This window comes from Lepidothrix coronata, unplaced genomic scaffold (genome assembly GCF_001604755.1).
Source record: "Lepidothrix coronata isolate B3197 unplaced genomic scaffold, Lepidothrix_coronata-1.0 Scaffold27, whole genome shotgun sequence".
Classification (NCBI taxonomy): domain Eukaryota; kingdom Metazoa; phylum Chordata; class Aves; order Passeriformes; family Pipridae; genus Lepidothrix; species Lepidothrix coronata.
Genome location: NW_016690207.1, coordinates 6,576,394 through 6,591,055, shown reverse-complemented (window position 1 = coordinate 6,591,055; position 14,662 = coordinate 6,576,394).

The following is a 14,662-nucleotide window of genomic DNA, read 5'->3' as shown; positions in this document are numbered from 1 at the left end:
GGGTGGGCACAGGGCTGTACCCCAGCCAGGAGCTGGGCAGGGAAAGGGGTTTTGCAGGGACTGGAGGAAATTGGAATGTCAGTATGTTTTGGGCCCTCCCATTTGGGATCACTCTTGGATGCTTTGCAGGATGTCTGTGAGCATGCAGTGCAGAGGTTTCAGTGTGTGGGGACAGTGGGTGAGTTCTTGGGGAAGGCAAACCCTCCTTTGCAGGCCCTGTGCCCCAAGCCCAGCTCCTGAGAAGTTCCCTTCCCTTCCCTTCTCCTCCAGTGTTTGGCTGAACTGGAATGGAAACGCTGGGAATTGGCCTCATCACTTTAAAGACTGGACACAGAACCAGCCACCTTTGTCTTCCTTTCTTTTTCCTGTTTTTCTCCTTTTCCTTGTCTTTTTCCTTTTTTCTTTTATTTTTACTTTCTTTTCTTTTTCCATTTTCCTCTTTCCCTTTCTTTCTTTCCTTTCCCTCTTCCTCTTTTTCTCTTCCTCTTTTTCTCTTTCCTCTTTTCTTCTTCCCTTTTCCTTTCCCTTTCCATTTCCTCTGTCCCCTTTTCCTCTTTCCCCTCTTTCTCTTTCTCCTTTTTCCTTTTCTCCTTTTTTCTCTTTCCCTTTTTCCTCTTTCCCTTTTCTCCTATTGTCTTATTCAGTTTTTCCTTATTTTTCCTGTATTTTCTCTTTTTTTTTTTTCCCCATTTTTCTTCTTTTTTAAAGTATTCCCCTGACCAGTCCTCCCTGCTCTGAGCCTGGGATTCCCCTCTCCCATGTCAGTCCACGTCCCTGTTTCTCAGATCCATAAAGAGCTGAGAAACTTGTGGCATCTGGATCCAATGACTGGGAAGGTATGGAAGGAACTGCACAGCTGAGCATCATTCCTGCCCTGGGAGACACTTTCCCCCTGACATCCCAGGGCCTCTCCCAGTGTCCAGGGAAAGATTCCATTCCGTCAGGCTTTGGAGCCCTGCAGTGTCTGCCTGGATTTGGCTCCACATGAGACCCCAGTGGAGGTGTGAAATAGCTCATGGAATGATGGGGCAGTGGGGAGGGATTTTGGCAGGACACAGCTGAGTCGGGCCAAAAGCCCTGGAGGAAGGGGAAAAGAGCCTGAAAACCAAATTTGACTTTACTCACCCTGAATGTGCTTCCAGAGTTGGTGTCCAGCCACTGCAGCATGTCCTGGGTTGCTCACATGGACACAGGCAGTTCTGGTATTGAGGTTAAATCCACACAAATGTAGAAGCTTTCAGATATCTGTGATTTGGTGCCAATACAGAAGGAGGTGTTTGTCACCCTGGCAGCATAGGTTCCAGAGCTGAGAGGAACAAGCTAAAGCCACAGTTCTGGGGTTGAAGGCACTGCCCTGCTGGGCCCTGCCTGGTGTGGGCTGGGCAGATCCCCCCTATGTGTGTGGGTCACACAGAGCTGTGTCCTCTGGCATTTCACCTGCAGCTCTGCACCCAAAGCCTTCAAACAGATGTTCCAACCAGCCCAGCCTGGGCTGTGCTTGGCAGGGCACAGCCCCTTCCCCTGAGCAGTCCTGCCCCACTCCTCCCCAGCTGCAAGGACAGCTTTAGTACCCGTGAAGAGAATTAGTGTTTGAGGCCTATTCTGCAAAATCTTCCCAGATAAGGTTTGAAAAACATTCTTTAGGAGGTGTATTTGTGACACTTTCTGCTGCAAGTCAGCTCGTGAAATCCAAGCTTTGTGTGAGCTCCAGAGGGGGGTTAAGTCTCTGTTCAGCTTTTCTTCTACTTATAAACCTCAAAAAATTAATCCACTTTATTGGCTCTTAAGAAGAAGTGGGAATATATGCAGAGATGTTCCAAGTGTTTCAAAAAAGGGGAGAGACAGGATCCTTCTTTTGATTCTTTTGGACAAATTTAAACATGAAAACAGAGGTAGGGAATTAAATGGGCCTTTTGGATGTTTTTGGGTTGGTTTGTCTGATATTACAGCAACTACCTGTGTATGTGTTTAAATATTGCAACAGAAGTAGTCTAGGCTTTTTTGTTCTGACAAATGGAAGAAAAATAGAAACCATAAAGTGAGATCTGTGGTGTTTCAACACCTCAGACATCGTTTTTGGTGACATTTGGAATGGCAGGGGGAGAAGCAGGGCCTAGTTGTGAGAATGTTCACGGTCTGAGACAGACCTTAACCCGCAGGCATCTCCTGTGGTTTTTGTTTCCCATTTCCATGCTCACAGGGACATTGCTGAGACAGAACTGACAGGCCCTGGCAGCCAGAGATGTCAGACTGTGCAAGATGGGTAACAAAATCCTGGTGCTAGACCTGCTGATGGACCCTTAAACTCAGCCTGACTCTGAACTCAGAGCCCAGCCCACCTTCCCTGCCCCTGCTTTCCATGGAATACTGCCAGTGTCCTGCAAAGGAAGCCTGTTTCAGCTCCAGGTGGATTTCTAAGGCTGTTCCCAAAGCAGGAACTCGTGGGCCAAGCAGGGATTCTCCGCTTTGTGCTGCCATTCCCATCCCCTCTGGCAGGGAGCTGGGCCAGGCCTGGCTGTGGCACAGGATGCCCAGTGCTCTGCCCTGTTCCTGGTTTTTGTCCCTGCTGTCTGGGCTGTGCTGGCTTTGCTGGATGGAATCAGGGCTCTGATGCACCGGACAAAGACATTTCCCAACCCTCTGCCTGGCAGGAGATTCCCACCGGATTTCTCCTGTTGGGAGAGCAGGATTTGCACAGCTCCAAAGGCATCCCTGTCCAGCATTCCCTGGCTGCAGCAGTGAGTGTTCCAAGTGGAGGCCATGCTGGAAAAACAGGCTCCCAGGAGGAAGAGCAGCCAGGAATCCCCATCCCTGGTGCTTTGGGGGAGAGCAGGGTGGAGGGGATTGTCACAGAGGCCAATCAACTACTCAGAGGAGCGACATCCCAAGTGTGGTTTGCTGGGTCTGGCTGCCTGTGATAGTCCAGGCTGAAACCACAAACTGCTTGCACCAGGATTTTTGAGTCAAATACTCAAAAATATGGTTGGTTTTTTTGTCTTTAATTGCTCTTTAATTTATTAATAGTTTCTGATTGAAGCTCAAACACCCGGAGAGCAGTAAGTGCTACAAACATTCCTCCTGTGAAAAGCTCTTCAATCAGTTGATTCTGAGGGACAGATTCTAACACACATATATTCCTGTGTGTGTTTAATATAAATATAAAAATATATATAGAGAAAAGCCAGTCACATCTTTGTTAATGGGATATGTCTGTGTGGAGCGTCCAGGCTGGATCCTACCCAGTGCAAAATCTGTTTTCAGAATGTGTGTTGACCTCCTTCTCCATTTTTGATAGAGGATTTTCTGCCTTTATTTAAAGATTATGCTGAACAAAAGCAGTTGCTGTGTCCTTTTATTGAGCAGTAAATTCAGGTAAAGGTTCACATGGTGCAGCCACCATCCCACCCCCTTCTTCAAGGCCACGTTGGATGGTGTTGGAGCAGCCTGGTCTGGTGGAAGGTGTCCCTGCCCATGGCAGGGGAGGGAATGAGATGAGCTTTAAGGTCCCTTCCAACCTAAACCATCCTGGGATTCTGGGATTCTTCCCCCTGAAGTCTCTTGTCCCTGTAGCTGCTGGATGAGTCCTGGGAGTGCTCAGCAGGGCTCAGGAGAGTTGCTCTGCTTTAAAATGCATTCAAATGCTGGTCACCATCATGGCCTTTCCCCCGAGCTTGTTCTCTGTTCTTCTTTTCTGACACTTGGCACCACTTGCCTGCAGGTGAGAGACATGGAACTCCCCCCCACGATTTGCCATGAGTTCAGTGCCTCACGTGCTTGGGGGTGTTTGGGAAGAGAATCATGGAAAGTTTGGGTTGGAAGGACGTTAAAGCTCATCCAGTCCCACCCCCTGCCATGAGCAGGGACACCTTCCACTAGCCCAGGTTGCTCCAACCTGGCCTTGGACACTTCCAGGTTTGGGGCAGCCACAGCTTCTCTGGGCCACAAATATTGGGTATTTCTTTATAAGTCCCCAAAACTTTTTTAAAAGCTGCCGTGACCTTTCTGGTTTGAATGTTCCTGCCCTGTCCTTCCAGATGTTCACACATATTGAAACCTCTTTTCCCAGCTTAGGAGGGCTGGTTTATGTTAGGCAAGAGAAAGCAGCAGAATTCCTTGTTTCCACAGTGCTGATCCACCACTCCGTGTTCTGCTCCAGTGGTGGATCTGAGGTCACACACCCTGTGCCTTCTGCTCTCAGGAGTAGTAAATAAAACTGAAGTGACAATAGGAATGTGAATTAATAAGGAATGCATGGGGCTGGCAGCCTGCAGAGAGTGCAGGAGGGGCCAAATCCAAGGTGTGGTGTCTTTGGAACACCTAGCTCTGCTCCAGGCTCTTGGAAAGTCAACTGGCATCTGATGGGAGGAGAGTTGGTGTAGAATTGTATCTGAACTGCATAATTAACATGTAACTGTAGCTGATGTGATGATAGTAAAGGGTAAATTTATTCAGTAACCGAGTAATAATGATTAAGGAGAAGGATGTGATTGACTGGGTTTGGAGTTTTCCCACAGAGTTGGATCACACAGCACTCACACCCAGCAGGATCAGCACTGAGCTGGGCTGTGTCCTGTTCCAAAAGCAAGTTCACTGTGCCCTCTGCTCAGCCTGGGCTTTGCTCTGTGATCCCTAATTCACAAACAGAATCCCAGAATGGCTGAGGTTGGAAAAGCCCTCCCAGCCCATGGAGTCCCCCCTGTGCCCCATCCCCACCTTGTCCCCCAGCCCAGAGCACTGAGTCCCAAGCCCAGGCCTTCCTTGGACACCTCCAGGGCTGGGGACTCCAAACCTCCCTGGGCAGCCCCTGCCAATGTTTATCAACCCTTGCCAGGCAGAAATTCCTTCTCATTTCCAACCTGAGCCTCCCCTGGCACAGCTGGAGGCCGTTCCCTCTTGTCCTGTTCAGACACATCACCGTAGGGCAGTTTGAGGTAAAGAGGATTTTTGTCCCATTGTAGTTCTAAGGTAGAGAGGATTTTTGTCCCCTTGCCTTTGCTGCCCTTTATTCCCAAGTGCACAGCCAGGCAGGATGTGTGCACAGGGATCCAGGAGATGGGAAGGCTTCCAGGAGTTCAGCCATTCTCCTGCTTTGTCCCTTTGCAGTGGATTTGTGCTCTCTGGGGCTGTGGACTGCGAATGCAGACGTTAGCTCTTGTTTCCTGTGCTGCACAGGAGGGTGTCAGGAATCCAGGAACAGCATCTGTGTGTCGTGGGGCTCTGTGATCTCATTGCCCAGCTTTTGGGACTGGTTCTTCATCCCCAGCCGTGGAGCAGATTCATTGCTCCTCTGTGTAAATCTGTCTGGTAATGAGAGGAAAAATTACTGTAGTACTTAAACTTTGGTCTTTAATTTCTCCATTCATGGCTCTCTTTGTTTTGGTTTGGGTTTTTTCTCTTTAATTATTTAAATATGCACTGTGAAGGACACAAGGGCAGCTCTTTATTTTCTTGACTCTGGATGCATGAGATGCAAACCCAGGGTTTTAGCCTTGTGTGGTTTTTGAATTGAATAATTTATTTATAGAGTGACATTGCAGAAATAAGTACTCCCATGAAACTGTTGGTGCCAAAGCACATTCCTGCAGCAGGTGCAAGTGTAGGTGCGTTTCAAGCTGTCAGAGACACACCAGAGACAGGGACTTTCTGTGCCCTGTGTTGTGGCTTCAGCTTAAATTCCAGTAGGGAAATGGTCTGGTGGATTTATGTGAGGGTGTTTTTTGCTGTGGAAATAGGGTATCTGAAAATAAGCACCACAAGATAAGACCTCACCAGAGACCCCCCCAGACTCCTGTTGGACTGAGCTGAAGGGGAATGGTGAGTGATAAATTGCACCTTCCTCTGCTCTTCAGATGGTTTTCCCTGATGGAAACCTGCAGCTGAAGGGAAAGGCCAGGGCAGCCCTGCTCGGGGGAGGGAGAGTGATTTCTCAGAATAAAGTGCAGTATCACATGGCTGTGCTGCCCTGGAAGGTTTTTAAGCAGCAGAAGCTCTCACAATTCCATGGGAGTTTGTTCATGTCGTGTCCTTTGGGCACTTTGCCTCCAGGAGGAAAACGAGCCCGGAATTAGAGCTCACTCTGCTTGTCCCCAGAGTGTGTCCTGGGAGCTCTGGAGCAAAAGTGACAGTCACTGCTGCAATCCAAGGGGACAGGGCAGTGCTTGTGGTTTCCTTCTGTGAGTAATGAGTCCTGGCAGGGCTGCTCATCATCTCCTGGTGCTTTGCAGACAAGGCTGGGCCTGGCCACAAATTGAAGGGGACAGTTGGGCTGTACTACAGAGACACTGGATGCTGCCCCAGCACTGAGCAAGTGTAAATCTGCAGCTAAAATTGACTTGTTTGACAACTCTTCCAAGAGCTGGGCTTGGTGCAAATCCAGAATAAGAGCAGGATTGTGGTGGATGGGCTGTTTTTCTCAGCTGCCTTGATGTTTATTCCCTGTGGAGAAGTTTAACAGTCATGCATCTTTAACAGCAGATTTCCAGGACTGTCAGTTAGGGAAGTTGAATCTGTTGGGACACATCATCTGAAGCAGTTTCATCCTGTCCCATCCTGTGCAGGCTGTAGAGTTGCTTTGATCAACAAGTGCTGTTGGATGTCAGGGGGCTGAGGAGGCACCAGGGCCAAGGTGTGCAGTTGTGATGCTCAGCCCCAGTGCAGGTGAAGTTCATGGGCTTTGGAAGAGCATCTGCACTTCCAAATAACACACCCATTGGATACGAAATGTAGGGCAAGAAGGTTAGTAAAGAATATTTGTAAAAAGGGCCTCTCAAGGCACAGAAACCATGTCAAAATAAATAACATGGAGGGACAGAATCACCGAGTCACAGAGTCATTTGGGTGGGCAAAGATCTCCAGGATCTTCAGTACAGCTATTCCCCAGCTCTGCCAAGGCCTCCACTGATCCATGTCCCTGAGCCCCACAGCGACATGGCTTTTGAACTCTCTTAGGGATGGTGACTCCAGCACTGCCTGGGCTAGACAACCCTCTCCAATAAAAAATTTTCCCTGATATCCAACCTAAACCTGGCACAACTTGAGTCTGTTTCCTCTTGTCCTAAAGACGCTTTAGTGGTAAATCAAAAGTGCATAATTTTCATTGTTTGCAGCAAATATTTGCTGTCACTGAGCAAAGTGTCAAAATACTAATTCCAACTGTTGTAATTCCAACAGTTTTCCAAAGTTATGTCCTGCGAGTTACACTGAAGGCACCTTGATCATTAAACTGATACTCTGAAGAGAATTTGTAATTGAGTTGTTTGGGTATAAAATCACTGATGTGATGAGTGCCACTGTTTCCTCAGTAACTAGAGGTGCTTTGTCCAGCTGGGTTAGAACTGGCTGCTAAACTAAAAATAAGTTGTGTTTTAGAGGAATCAGTGGCAGAATTCTCAAGGGGAGCATGAACTGAGCTTGCTCCTTAATCCTTGGGGCTCTCCCAGAGTTCCAGAGCAGGTTTGGGCCCCAGTTTGTTAAAAACCACAGAGCAGATGTCTCTTGTCACTCTGAGTTGTGTAACCTGTCACACACTGACCTAGTTCAGCCAGCACCAAGGGCCCAACTCCTGGAGCAAGATTTACACCTGGAGCATGAAACAACTCGGAGTCAGCACAGTGTGAACTCCCTGCTGGGAATTTGTGAGTTCAGGAGTGGAGGCCGGGAGCCTTGAGCTTCCCAAGCTGTGGGTGTGCAACAGGCAGAATTATAAACTGATGTTTTCCAGGATTGTAGAGCAGGTTTGCCACCAAGGGCTCGTGCTTTGACACATAAAAAAGGTGCATTTTTAACTCATCTGTGAGTGTAAAACACTCTATTTCAAATGGTGTGGTTTGCCTTTGTAAAGACCTACCAGGGGTATTGGACATTGAAGATGCTCTGTCTTCAGTGTTCCTCTCCCAGGTCTTGGCACCACTTTTCAGTGTTTCTCCTTAAAACTGATGCCAAAACATCAGCTGGTTTTCCGTTAACAAAACTTCTCCAGAGGTGCTTCTGTTTCTTGTGCTTTCGAAATAGGGTTTCACCCTTCTGAGCTCTCTCCTTGAGTCCTGGTCAGCTCCATCTCTCACATCAATGCTTCTACACCTTTTCCCTTGAAATACTCATGTTTTTCTCTCTCTAACCCTGCCCAGAGACATTTCTTACCATGTGAGTGATATTTTCCAAACACTGGGAATGTTGCTTCATTCTGAGGTGTGAGGATGAAGGGGGCTGGAAGGAAGCAGGGTCAGATACAAGGGAGCTGCAGAGAGACTGTTCACAAGGGCCTGGAGGGACAGGACACAGGGAATGGCTTCCCACTGCCAGAGGGCAGGGTTAGGTGGGAGACTGGGAAGAAATCCTTCCCTGTGAGGGTGGGGAGGCCCTGGCACAGGCTGCCCAGAGAAGCTGTGGCTGCCCCATCCCTGGGAGTGTCCAAGGCCAGGTTGGAGCAACGTGGGACAGTGGAAGGTGTCCCTGCCCATGGCAGGGGGTGGACTGGGATGGGCTTTAATGTCCCTTCCAACCCAAACCATCCTGAGATTTTCTTTTGCTGGTTTTAATCACCTCAGGCAAGTAATTTTTCAAAGAGTTTTTTGTTTGGTTTTGTTTGTTTGTTTTATTTTAAAGCCCAGCAGTGCTTACTTTGATGAAATCCCATCTCTTCTCTAAGTGCAGAGTAGTTTATAGCACATCTGGGAGTTGTATTTAATCCCTACAACATCCATATAACCATTTGTAACTGTATATACATTCATACATTCCCTCCTTGGCTTGCCACCTGGAGGATGGTGGAATTTTAGTTCTCATCCCTGAGCAGTTGGTGTGTGGCTTTGAAGGGTTTCTTTTGTGGCTCTGAGCTCCTGTTGGGTCATTCCTTTAATTTTCTGGAGTGCAGCAAAGCCCCCCACGCTGTGCCCTCCCCTTCACCCCGTGTCTCTGTGTGACCTGCTGCTCCCGGGGTGTAATTTTACTGGAGAGATGATTGATATGGAATTGTTTAAATTAGAACGTGTCAGGAGGGCAGGGGTTTCACTCACGTGTCATCCTGGAAATCCTGGTTCCAGTTCAGGAGGGAATGTCAGACTGCCAGTCAGAAACAGGGAGGAAAGATGGGTTTAAGGGTTTCTTGGTGTGCTCCTGTTCCTCTGTACCTGCCCAGAACCACTTCCCAGCGAAGCCTGAGCCAAATGTTTGCCCTCTGCTTGTTTGTGGCAAAGCTGCTCTGCTTTGGGAGGTCATGGCTTGTGGCAACTTCTCACCCAGAGAACCACACCCACCTGGTCAGGGAGAGCTTCCAAAATGGGTGAGAACCAGCAGGGATGACACTGCTGGAGCTCAGCCCAGGTCCTGGGCAGCCCTGGGTGAGTTTGATGCTCCTATCTGTAATTGGAATCCAGGAAGTCTCATTTTTAGGGGAGAAAAGCTGCAGTGGTTTCCATTAAAATATCTTCTTTTTCCTGCTGATTGCAATTATTTGATAATAAACTGATAATTAATGCTGAGAGATTAATTTATTCTGTGGAATAAGGCTAATAAGGGTTCACCACATAAGTATACTAAATTTTCCCCTCTGCTGTCTGCCTCCTGCTTTGGCTGTATATATGTTCCCCTTATCCTATGCTAGTTGGTCCCTTGTTTCCAGGTGCAGTGCTGAAGTTTTAGTGTTTCATTCAGAAGTAAAGTAGCTTTGTGTTGCCTTAGTGCAAACTGCATTTAACTTGAAAGATTTATAATTTCCTTCAAGTTACAATAACACACCAGAAGTCATGGAGTCACCCAGCTCCAAACACTTCCTGGGTGAACTCCAAGGGCTGGATTTTATTAGCCCTGCTTTTCTGTTTTGACTACATTTCCAAACCATTTTCCAGCGTGACTTGAAATAGGAAAGGGCTAAAGGGTCAGGCTGGAATAACATAGATAGCCCGAGCCCCAGCCAGCTGTGGGAGTCCCCCCATGGCAGAGTTAACCTCTCCTGGTGGGTGCTGCTGCTTTTCCAGCCATTTAATCCGAGGGGTTTTCTTACCATGGGGTCAAACTGAAGTGACTTTTACCAGAGACTTTCGTCTCATTTTCTGGTCTCCCTCTCCACATGGACAGCAAGGTTCGGGAGAGCATCCATATGATCTCTCTGAGGAAATAAGCATTTGAACCAGAAAAGAAAGGTCTATCCCAGTCTTAAAATAAATAAATCTGAGGTGCTACAGAGCAAACAGACTGTGGGGCAGGAAGGTTGTGTGTGCTGGAGCTCAGTGACACTCTGGGATTGATGGACCAGAAAGGGGACCTGTGTGCTCTGATGGAGACAGATCCAGCTGGAAATGGTTTTTTTTTACATAGTGAGGAGATTTATAAATCTTTATTACAAAATTTCAGCATGTAAGTTCTGTGAATTGCTGGTGCCATAAATACTGCCAACAGCAGAACCTCTCCTGTGCTGGAGGTGCCCCTGAGTGTTCAGGGCACAGCAGGAAGAGTTGCCTCTGCCAGGTGCCAAGTGGAAACAGTTTAATGCACATAAAAATATTCCTGTGTGCAACTGGCCCTGACTTATGGAAGCCTCACTTAGGAGTATGATTTTTGTACTGATAATTGAGATGTTTAAGAGGTGAAGGAGAAACGATGGGGTTTTAACTTTGGGAATTAAAATGCAAGGGATGGTTTAAATACCTTCCTCTTTAATTTTCAGTAAGTAATGTCTGTCTGTTAGTAATTAAATTCTCACTGAGCTGCAGGAGTTGTGCTGTGTTGGGCTTGGGAAGAACAGGAACAGGGAGCGACAGTGCTGCTCTTCCCGAGTCTCCCAGGGCTGAGTGGAGCTTTAGGGAATGTGTGAACTGCTCCTGGCTGGGGCTGCTCATCATCCTCCCGAGGCCATTTGATCAGCAGAGCTAAAAATACTGCTCCTGGAGCTGGAGCTGGAGCTGGAGCTGTGCATCCCTGTCCCTCCCAATCTCCTCTCGCTCTGCAGGAAGCCCGGGGAGCTCGGCGGCCTGGGGTGATGGTTTTGCTGATGGAGGGTTCAGATCTCAGCTCACTGCAAATTCAATCATCAGCTCAGGAATCTCGGAACGTTTTTTTGATCATGACATTTCTTCTTGCTTTGATAATCGGAAAAATACCGGGAGCTCTGTGCAGTGGGCTGAGATCTCGCCAGGCTTTCCTCACACATTCAGTCCTGCCCAGCAGAGTAAGGGAGAGCAGAGCAGCTGGAACAAGAGCAGGAATGAACCCAGATTTTCCATTTTGTGAGAAATTCCAGATTTGACATGATGCTTTTCATTGTGAACATGTGTGTGAATTGAAATTCCAAAATATCTTTGATTTTGTTCAAAAGAGACTTGGGTTTTTTTGTCAGTGGGCAATTTTTCAGTGGGCAATGAAACTATTTTATGATATTATTAAAATCTTCATTTGGTATTTGATTTTTGTATTTTAATGAAATTTGTCACACCCAAGTTTGTAATTGAAGGTCTGAATTTGGGAAATCACTTCACCTTGTGCTTACCTTCCCCTCTTTCTTATGTCCCACTGGAATGAGGGATTTAAACTTTTCTAAATCAGGACCATTAATAGTTAAAGAAATGAACAGTAATTATTGAATTGGAAAATTAGAGGCTGATCAAAAATTTATTTGAGCGACAGTTTATGGAAATCATGAAAAACGTGCAGAAGGCATTTCTGCCATGTGGATGTGAAGTGCCCGGAGCACCAGGAATGTTGAGCTTTGCTATAAACCAGAGTTGGCAACACGAGACCAACTTAATGGCCACTTATTGTTTCTAATATTTTATTAACTCTCTAAATTAAAAAATAATCCTTTTGCCAAACTCTCCTGGCACTTTAGAATTTGCAGGAAATGAGAGCAAGATGTACAATTTTTACATTGGCGTAGGGAAGCCTTTGTAGTGTTCTGGATGTGGAATGGGGCTCTTGTTCCTGCTGTTCTGGCTGTGCCTCTCTGTGTGTCTGGCTGGGAGGACTTAGATTTTGCTGCTTGGGATTTGTGCTGGAGGTCTGAGGGGAAGCTCTAAATGTTGTCCAGTTCCTTCCTGGATTGCTGCAGTGATTCCTTCCCGGACAGTTAATTGCACCCCTTGTAAATAAAGCTTCAAAATTTGTAACTCAGGTGCCAAATCTGAAAAAACTTCACTTAATACAACTTAATACAACCTAAAGCATGGGTGCTTTTTGAATTTAGTTATGGCAGGCTTAAAATTATGGGATATTGGAAATATTCACCCTTAGAGTGTTGGAGGAACTTCGTGCTGGGTGGAAGTGTGAAGGTCTGTTCTGTGCTGGCACATCCTGGGCATGGTCACTGGGAATGGGAGTGAGGAATGGGCAGCTCTGCTCCAAAAAGTGGAGGGGCAGGTGCTGAGCTCTTTTGAGGGAAAGAAGGGAACAGTACAGCTGTGTCAGAGGAGGTTTAGGTTGGATCTCAGGGAAAGGTTCTTCCCCCAGAGGGTGGTTGGGCACTGCCCAGGCTCCCCAGGGCAGTGGGCACAGCCCCAAGGCTGCCAGAGCTCCAGGAGGATTTGGACAACACTCTGAGGGGCAGGATGGGATTGTTGGGGTGTCCTGTGCAGGGCTAGGAATTGGACTAATGATCCCTGTGGGTCCTTCCAACTCAGGATATTCTGTGATTCTGTGGAGAATCCTGCAGTCCTTCAGCACGAGAGCCTGACACCCACGGGCATTGGGTGACTGACCTGGGAATGGGGACGTGGTTTGGCCTCCAGGCATCCACAGCACCCATCTCCTGGAGCCTCACTGCTCCCTCAGGGATAGCTCAGGGATTGCTCAGGGATAGCTCAGGGATAGCTGTGCTGTTGCTTAGCAGCTGCCAAGCTGCAGTTTGGAGGTGCCGAGCGGTGGGTCCAGGTAACCTTCCTCCTGTCCCCTCTCCATGAGCTGTGCAGCACAGGAGGAACATCCCGGGGAGCTGGTGGGGCCAGAGACACCCCTGCTGCCGTGGGGTAAGTTGTCCCTCTCATCCATCACCTTTTCCTTGCTGTTGTTGCCTCGTGCCTGGGATACGGTTCATCCAGAGCCGGGGGAACGCTGTCCGTGCAGGATCCTGTCACACCACTGGCCCCAGCTGTTCCTCTCTTGCACATTTAACTCTTACTGCCTTCATTCATGATGGAGAGACTGCAAATCTACAGGCCAGCATTGAAAATATGGAATTAATGCCAGGTTTGGGCTCATTTGACAGATGGTTTGTTATTTGTAGAGTGTGTATGAGATGGTGCTGGAATGCCCAGTTCAGTGTCAGGAGCAGATCCAGGGTCACAGGGATTTCTCAGGCTGTTGTTCCTTATGTTGGTGACTAAACCTGGCTCAGCTGAAGGTCACACTGGCAGCTCAGTGAGAGAACAAGAACCTCTTAATTGCAGAAGATGGAGGAATGGGAAAGGCTGACAGCTCCCTGGGCATAATTAGACTTTGCAGTCCTGGTTTTGTTTTTCTCCTTTAGACAAAAGGTGAGATGGCAGAACGTGGAAATTCCAAAGCTTTTCTGTCCTGTGTAGGTGCCTCTTTGTAGGACTGTGAAATAAGGGTGATTTCTTGGGAGCTGAGAGCAGAGTTTGTGGGCACAGTGACAGTTTGGAGTTGTCTGCAGTGACCTGGGTGGAACAGAGCTGGGTTGAAGGGTTCACATCTACAGTTACCTTGCAGGCTTTGGGTGTTAATATTAAAGTGAGGCTTAGAACTTTGCTGATAAAGAAATGAATATAGCAGAATTCAGACTGGGAATTCAGAGTAGGCCATGCCTTTTGTGTCCCAGGGAAGAGGGCACCTGGCACAGCCCTGCCAGCCATGGCTGGGGTCACAACCTACAGCTTGTGTCCCCTCTCACCCTACACATTCCCTGCTTTCTGCTCTGCTTGCCAGGCATCCCTGTGTCCCTTTGAATCCTTGGCCCTGCCCTTGAGTGGCTGTGTAACCTGGAGCAACTTGGTCTAGTGGAAAGTGTCCCTGCCCGTGGCAGGGGGTGGAAAGGGATGAGCTTTAAGGTCCCTTCCAACCCAAACCATTCTGGGATTCTGTGATTAATGACTGTTCATAAAGTGCTTTAACCTGTAAACTGCTGCATTATTACAACATGTTTTATTGAACACAACAGGCTGTGAAGCTTTTAAAAGTCATCAGTAGATATTAAAAGCTTCCCAAAGCAGATTATTCCATGCTGCCATGGCCCTTCCCTGTCCCCTGGAGCTGTCTGGATCTTGGCTGTGTTTTAATTGGGGACATGATATGCACTCAGGAGTAAATCTGCATCTAGTGTTGTTCATCATGGATTGGTTTTTAATTCAGCTGAAGACTTGCCTGGGGCACCTGACAGAAATTTTGCAAGCTCCAATCCTGCCTTCAGATCCCTGGGTTTATATCCTTCTATCTGTGCAGAATCTCATTTCACGCTGTTTATCCAAGCCCTTTGTCATTTACATTCCTGCAAAGACACCTTGGGTAGGAAAATACCACAAAATCCTTGTGGGACAGGTGGACGTTACCTGGATCCATCTCATCATGTCTGTCAGTGTTTAAGAACCATTTGGAGAATGCCCTTGAAAATGTCATTTAACCTTTGATCAGTCCTTCAGTGGTCAGGACTAGATGATCATTAGAGGTCACTTCCAACTGAAATCTCTCCTCCTTCTCCTTCTCCTTCTCCTTCTCCTTC